Raw genomic sequence first — 7313 nt, 5'->3', positions numbered from 1 at the left:
CATTCCTGCCCTCAAATACACTTCAGTTGCCTTGGATGGATGTGGATGGCGAGAGTGGGTTACCTCCATTGATGTATGTTTGTAGTTTTTATTTTCTTGGTTGACTGTTTTTACTCAAAATACTCTTAGGAAGTGATTGCCCCAGAATTTCTCCCCAGATTCTGAGAGCAGCTCATTGCCCAGCACTGAAGCACCAGCAGGAGAGGAATGGGGGTTGGAGGGAGGGACATCAGAGAAAAAACTGGATCCTTTCCTTGCTTCCCACCCTGACATCTTATTCTAGGCTACAGATTTTTAAAAACTTCAGTACAGTTATTTGGTAAGCGGTCAGAGGAACAGAAGTTGTCACATTTCTGTTGGCTGTTCTTTTTTTGCTGGTGATGTTGATTTTCTATACATATAACACTTAAATCAGTGTCCAAAGTCTGGCAAGTTCTCAGGCACACCTTCCTTCATTCTATTCTCTCATGGTCTGAGCTGTCCTGTTGGGTGGCTTTAAAGTCATTAAACTTACGGAAGTGGGAGTGGGGAGACCTGGAAAATTACAGCTCTCCACAATTTCTTGCATTTACAGGCTGTTCAGTAAGCCTTTGTTGACAGTCAGTAAATGGAGCACAACCCCACTGCAATGTCCATCTCTCCCAGGAATGCTTCCTAACTTGCCATGCCACCCCCAGATTCCCTGGGAGAAGCTGGAGAGACTCACTGCTCACTGAGTCCTATCTCATTCCCTCCTTGACAGTGATACAGCCGCTGCCAGCCACCTGAGAGCCAAATCCAAAACATATTTCCATTTTTGCCCAATGCCTAAACGACAGACCTAAATTTGTTGAGTCTGGTTTTTAAGTGCTCATAAAACAAAGTAACAAATAAAATTTGCTTTAAACCTGAGGCAGATTAGGAAAAATCCTCAACGAGAATATCCCTCTCACCCAGGAGGCTGTGGAGATGGAGGCCACAAAGTCCTCTTTTGCACCGTCATAGTGGCTACGGGAACCAGCACCTCCAGAGCAGTCAGATTTTTCACTCGTCACACTGTATTGTCTACTCTGCACTCTTCTAACGCTTAATAAATGTTTGCACAGTATTCCTATTATCCCTGCACTCCAAAGTATTGAAGTTTTAGTGAGTGTGAGGGCTTTTTAGAAAACCCAGTAGATGACTTCACCAGTGACAGGGGCCAAATGAGGAAAGATAATGAGCACAACACGGAATAACCTCCCCCAAATTAAACAATCATATAGGAAGATGACGATTGGCTGATTCACTGAAGACCCCGCGTTCACCCTTTGCCGCGTTATAATTTCGGCCCTGCCCTAACGTCAAGCAGCAGCTGGGGCCTAGCCGCCAAAGAATGTGGCTTCCGGAATCTAAAAAGACGCCCCTGCCGTGCCATTGTTCCCACAATGCCGTGACTCGGATTCGAACCGAGGTTGCTGCGGCCACAACGCAGAGTACTAACCACTATACGATCACGGCGAGCTACTGGGACGCCACGAGGAGCGTGTCATTGAGTGTCGTCCTCGTCTAGGTGGCGCCGCTCTCGCCTTCCCAAGCCGCTCACTGTCGACCAGGCCCCTCTGGCCCTGGCGCCCAGCCCGAAGTGGAGTAGGGGCGCCCTGGACTCCCGGCCGAAGTCTCTGCTGGTCGTCCGCACGGCCCGTGAAAGAGAGGACATGAAAGTCCTCTGCAAACTAAAGGACTCCTAGGAGGCCAGGCCTACGTCCGGGACTCTCACGCCGCCCGTACGAATGTGAGGCCCGGGGGTCGTCCGAATCGTGGCGCTGGGCCCCTCTCACACCCACCGTGCCCTGGCGCTCACGCTATCTGAACGGGCTATTGCTAGGAATGGGGCCGCCTCTTAAATCACACAAGAAGGAAAATCAGTTCGGACCCAGCCGCACAACTTCCTTCGAGATGCGGAGTAAGAGGAGCTCGCAGATAACACACACCTCGGTAATGAAGCGGTGGGATCTGGCGGCCCGGTGAGTGCTTACGGATATCTAGAAAGCAAGCGAGCAGTGCGCCTGCGTCCCCTCAGGGAGAGGCGAGGTTAGAGATGGGCGGGAACCAGCAGTGACATGGCAAAGGGGCGGGGCCTTAAACAGAGAAGAGCTTAAGCGAGAAAAAAAAACTCCCGGGTCCCCAGTAGCTCGCCGTGATCGTATAGTGGTTAGTACTCTGCGTTGTGGCCGCAGCAACCTCGGTTCGAATCCGAGTCACGGCATTGCTGAGAGCAGTGGCACGGCAAGGGGTCGATTTTTTTAACGCTCCATTCTTATCTTCAGTTTGTAATAACTTCCTTGAAAATGGATCCCAATCCCCTTGTGACAGTTGGAAATGATGTTTACGCCAGGTCTCGCTAAATTGGACTTAGGAAGCATATAGGCTTCCGCTTACCCTGGCCTACGCACGTTATCCTGCTCAGCCCAGACAAAGCACAGAACACTCACAAGGCCAAGAAGTGTTGTAATTGACATATGTACCAATGTCCATGGCAACACTGAAAACGGGTTCCCAATAATAGGAAGAGAACGCTTAGCAGAGGAGGTGACCTTTGAAGTAGCTCTTAAAGGCAGAAAGGGAATTTGTCAAACAGCCAGGATCGTCAGGCAACCAGGATTATCTCGTGTGCTAAGGGCTCCAAAAGAAACAATCATAATTCCTCTTTGTAAGTCTTCTCTCTTCCCCACCCCCACTACGCCCACAGGCCCTGGTCTGACAGGTAGCAGGCGCCTCTCAAGGACTTGTTGAGTGAATGAAAGCAAGTAACTAGGGAATGGGAAACGACACTGAGGGAAGGCCACAGGATGAGCTGGAAAAGGTAGACAAATTTCCCGCAGTCTCGGGGGTGGGAATGAGAGGCGGAGGAGTGAGAGGATTCCATTCGTGTTTAGCAAGATCCCTCTGGCGGTTCTGAAGGGGGGCAGTGATTAGAGCAGACAACACTAAAGAGACCGGTGGTCTCTCTGGATTCACTTGTTAGAACCAGGGGTATGTTCTCATTTTGGCAAAAAGCCACTGCCTACTGTGGACTCGGCCTGGTTCTAGGCGCCATGGAGACGAGAGCACTGATGTACAGGAAGAAAAATCAGACCCAGTCCTTGCTGCGCCCAGGGACGCAACAGAGGAGGGCACCGGGTCCGGCGGGAGCCCTGCGGAGGGACGAGTCAGGGCCGTCGCGGGAATAAGAGAAACAAGGAAGCGGGGGCTGGAGCGGGGGGGAGAACGGCAGGGTGTGTTCATTGAGTCCCTTCTAAGTGGACAGCCCAGTTCTGCGGGCATCTACATTATCCGTAGAGAAAAGCCCTGAGGAGCGCCCCCTGGCAGGTTTGGGGTCGCTGGAAGGGTCTCCGGGGCAGAGGAGATGGGCGTCCTCCAAGGAATGAGAGTTACACAGCTTGTGAACACTCAGCTCCGGCCAGTCCCGTCTCTGGATGCCCAAGTGGTACCCCCTAAACTCTTACATGGAACCCACCCTTGCCCACTGCATCATCCCCACCTCCCGTGGCTAATGGGCCAAAACAGGAGAGAACCAGACCAACTGACAAGAGAGCAATGCGCCTGCGCATTCTCAGACCCGGCCTTAGGCCGGAACCCGCCCCATAGGTGGACCTTTCGGTGACGTGCAGAATGGGAAGGCCTTTAACTGTTGAAGAAGACAATCAGAAAAAGCCGCTGACAGGTCCCCGGTAGCTCGCCGTGATCGTATAGTGGTTAGTACTCTGCGTTGTGGCCGCAGCAACCTCGGTTCGAATCCGAGTCACGGCATTGTGGGAACAATGGCACGGCAAGGGGCTCATCTTTTCTAATTCCTTTTTTTGCCCCCAGCCCACAACACTTTGTATAAATCGTGACTCATTTTTTTAAAATGAAACGCTGCATCTCTCTACTCTGAAAACTGAAACACCTCTATGATCACCACCTTCAGTAATTCTCATTTAATTATCTGAATACAGCTTTAGATCAAACAGTTGTAACCCCTTACCTCCTGAAAAAAATGGAAAATCAGTGTCTAAATCATTCTCCTACACCAACAAACCAGCGCCCCTATGCCCTTGCGATTTTTTTCCTTTTCATACACTTATTTTAAAAAATGGTGTATTCATTATCAAATAGAGAATGCATATGCACAAGCCCAGTGAAAAGTGTCTCCCTCTCATTGTTCACCCTATCTACCAGTTATTGCCAGTTTCCAATATATTTTTCTGTGGCAGTCTTTGTATAAATAAATATTTATATATGTATGCAAATATATTCCTCCCTTGCTTCTTGCATAATACCGGTGACCTCTTCCCTTCCTCCTCCTCACCCCCAGAAGTCAGACCTGAAGTGTTAGATTTGCATTGGTAGGCAATCTCCCTTTACAGGAAAGAGTATACATACCCAGGGGAATCTCCACCTGATCCAGTCCTTTTTCTCCCCAGGCACTGGCTCGCAGCTAGGGAGGGTGGGACACTATTTGGGGTGATAAGATAAGGGAAAGGAATTCCTTACTGTGCTTGTAAAAAACTTTTGGGAGCCTGGGCTCTGCTGGGAATCAGCCCTATTTTTTATTTCAGGTTGGAAAGTCAGGGAAGCCTCCTAGGTTTGGAGTTGCGAAGAGGGACTAGACTTGATAGTTCATTTGGAGACCCTCCACTTCCATCTCTTATCTTATTGTCAGGATCCAACTTAAATCACAAACCACTAAAGTTAGAAAATTCAAGTTCATTGAAGGCAGAACTGAATCCTACTATATTTGTGTTCCAAGAATACAGCCTCTCCATAAATATTTGAAAAGAGATTGCTTGAGTCCATAAATGAGAGAAGTGGCCCGGTTTTCTTTATGGTTGCATCTTAAGTTGTATTCTTGCAACACGGAACCATGTTTTTATTGTTTTGTTTTGTTTTTTTATAAATTTATTTATTTTCGGCTGCGTTGGGTCTTCGTTGCTGCGCGTGGGCTTTCTCTAGTTGCGGTGAGCGGGGGCTACTCTTCGTTGCGGTGCGCAGGCTTCTCATTGCAGTGGCTTCTCTTGTTGCGGAGCACGGGCTCTAGGCGTGAGGGCTTCAGTACTGGTGGCTCGCGGGCTCAGTAGTTGTGGCTCACAGGCTTAGTTGCTCCGCGGCATGTGGGATCTTCCCGGACCAGGGCTCGAACCCGTGTTCCCTGCATTGGCAGGCGGATTCTTAACCACTGCGCCACCAGGGAAGTCCCCCATGTTATTTTTTAATTTTTTTAAATATATATTTTAAATTTATTTATTTGGCTGCGTCAGGTCTCAGTCGCGGCACGCGGGCTCTAGAGCGCGGGCTCAGTTGCCCCACAGCATGTGGGATCCGAGCTTCCCGACCAGGGCTCGAACCCTCATACCCTGCACTGGAAGGTGGACTCTCAACCACCGGACCACCGGGGAAGTCCCCCCCCACCATGTTATTTTATATCAGACAAATAGAAAACACGGCCCAAATGAAGCTCCATCTACATGCAGAATCTCTAAGAACAGAGTGCATATATGAGTATACTGGGATATGTTTGTCCTCTCAAGGTTGTGGACAGAGATGGACCCAAGGCAAGGCTGGAGAGCAAAGCCAAGGGCCAAACTTAGAAGACAAAACCAGAAGGAATGGGAGCTCAGGATGGGACTGGGTGTTCAAAGTCAAGCAAATAGAAGGGAGGGACACCCCACTTAGCACCCAGTAAGAAAAGTGAGCTCTAAGGTCTAGGTGTTGGAACATGTGATAATTTAGGAGGTTAAGGGAGGAAGAGAGGATTTGCCTTGAGAGAAAGGAGAACAGTATCATTTTATGGAAAGTTTGGGAGAAGACAGTTGCAAGCACAGAGGAGGTCAGCAGACTCGGGTGCTGCAAAGCAGAAAGAGGAATGAGACAAAATAACTGGGCTTAACATTTAGAAGTCGTTGTTGACTTTTAAAACTTTCTATGAGAGCAGATGGATAACGTGTATCAAGAGTAAGAAAAAAATGTACACTCTTTGCCCCAACAACTCCACTTTTGGGAATCTTGTGAAAGGAAATAATCCTAAACTTGGAAAAGTTATCCACATAAAGATGTTTGTTACAGTTATTTAGAAGAGAGAAGAATGGAAATAGCCTAAATGCTCAACAAATAAAGTGATGAGCTAAACTGAGGTATGCTCATTTGATGAGATATTAGATTGCCATTTTTAAAGTACAAAGTCAATTTTAAAGTACCATTTCCAACTAAAAGGAGTAAGACTCCCTTAAAAAAAATGACTGGTTACATTTTACAACAGGGTAAGTAGAAGTTGAGTCTGGAACATCTTGTGTGAGAATGCAAGTAAGTGTTTAAAGATTGGCGAGACCAAGTCAAAAGAATGCAGAAGCCTCTTGAAAGGGCTCCTGCTGGCCCAATTTGGGACAGCTTTGAGCATCAAACAGAATGATGATGGTAATGGATTATATCACATTGAATTAAAAAAAAAAGTTTTTGAGACCATGGGGATTGGGGGGAGGGGGAGGGAGGAGGAAGAGGAGAAACTCTTCTTTACAGAAATGAATGCCAGATAACAAATGCAGGGACTGCCCTGGTGGCGCATGGTTAAGAATCCGCCTGCCAATGTAGGGAACACAGGTTCGAGCCCTGATCTGGGAAGATCCCACATGCCGTGGAGCAACTAAGCCCGTGCACCACAACTACTGAGCCCGTGCTCTAGAGCCCACGAGCCAAAGCTACTGAGCCCGTGTGCCACAACTACTGAGCCTGTGCTCTAGAGCCCACGATCCACAACTACTGAGCCCGTGTGCCACAACTACTGAAGGCTGTGCGCCTAGAGCCCGTGCTCTGCAACAAGAGGCGCCACCGCGAAGCCACCGCAATGAGAAGCCCGTGCACCAAAGGAAGAGTAGCCCCCGCTCCCCACAACTAGATAAAGCCCGCGCGCAGCAACAAAGACCCAACACAGCCATAAATAAATAAATAAAAATTTTAAAAAACCCACAAATACAGAATGACAGAGTCATCATTTTGCGATCCCCAGTGTAATAACAAATGTAAGCATAGATCATCAATGGAAGCTAAAACCACTGGGTAAAACATGTTGGGAGCTAATAGTCTTAGGTTATCACACCACAACTTACTTTGTGAAATTGTGAAATGGAGGGATCTGATGGACTCCAACTTAACCAAGTGATCAAGCCTAGCATCACCCATGAAGGAAAAATGTGCACTATTGGCTGGCCCGCCAGTGTAACACACTAGAAAGTCCACAACATCCCTCATGTAATGGTCTTTTAAAAAATGTCAAACCTGAATCTAATCATGAGGAAACTATGGAAAAATCCAAAATG

The 7313-nt window shown here is 48.1% G+C and overlaps 3 non-coding genes across 3 annotated transcripts; 2 read left to right on the top strand and 1 right to left on the bottom strand.

Annotated features, from left to right (window-relative positions):
• Positions 1-1407: 1407 nt before the first annotated feature.
• TRNAH-GUG (transfer RNA histidine(anticodon GUG)) lies at positions 1408-1479 on the bottom strand. Its single transcript has one exon. It is a non-coding gene; the product is annotated as a tRNA-His (tRNA).
• A 676-nt stretch (positions 1480-2155) lies between these two features.
• TRNAH-GUG (transfer RNA histidine(anticodon GUG)) lies at positions 2156-2227 on the top strand. Its single transcript has one exon. It is a non-coding gene; the product is annotated as a tRNA-His (tRNA).
• Positions 2228-3699: 1472 nt separating this feature from the next.
• On the top strand, positions 3700-3771 carry TRNAH-GUG (transfer RNA histidine(anticodon GUG)). The gene has a single exon. It is a non-coding gene; the product is annotated as a tRNA-His (tRNA).
• The last annotated feature ends 3542 nt before the right edge of the window (positions 3772-7313 follow it).

This window comes from Lipotes vexillifer, unplaced genomic scaffold, assembly GCF_000442215.2.
Source record: "Lipotes vexillifer unplaced genomic scaffold, Lipotes_vexillifer_v1.1 scaffold1010, whole genome shotgun sequence".
In the NCBI taxonomy this organism is placed as follows: Eukaryota; Metazoa; Chordata; class Mammalia; order Artiodactyla; family Lipotidae; genus Lipotes; species Lipotes vexillifer.
Note: the sequence above shows the minus strand (reverse complement) of the source record. Positions and strands in the feature narration are given on the sequence as shown.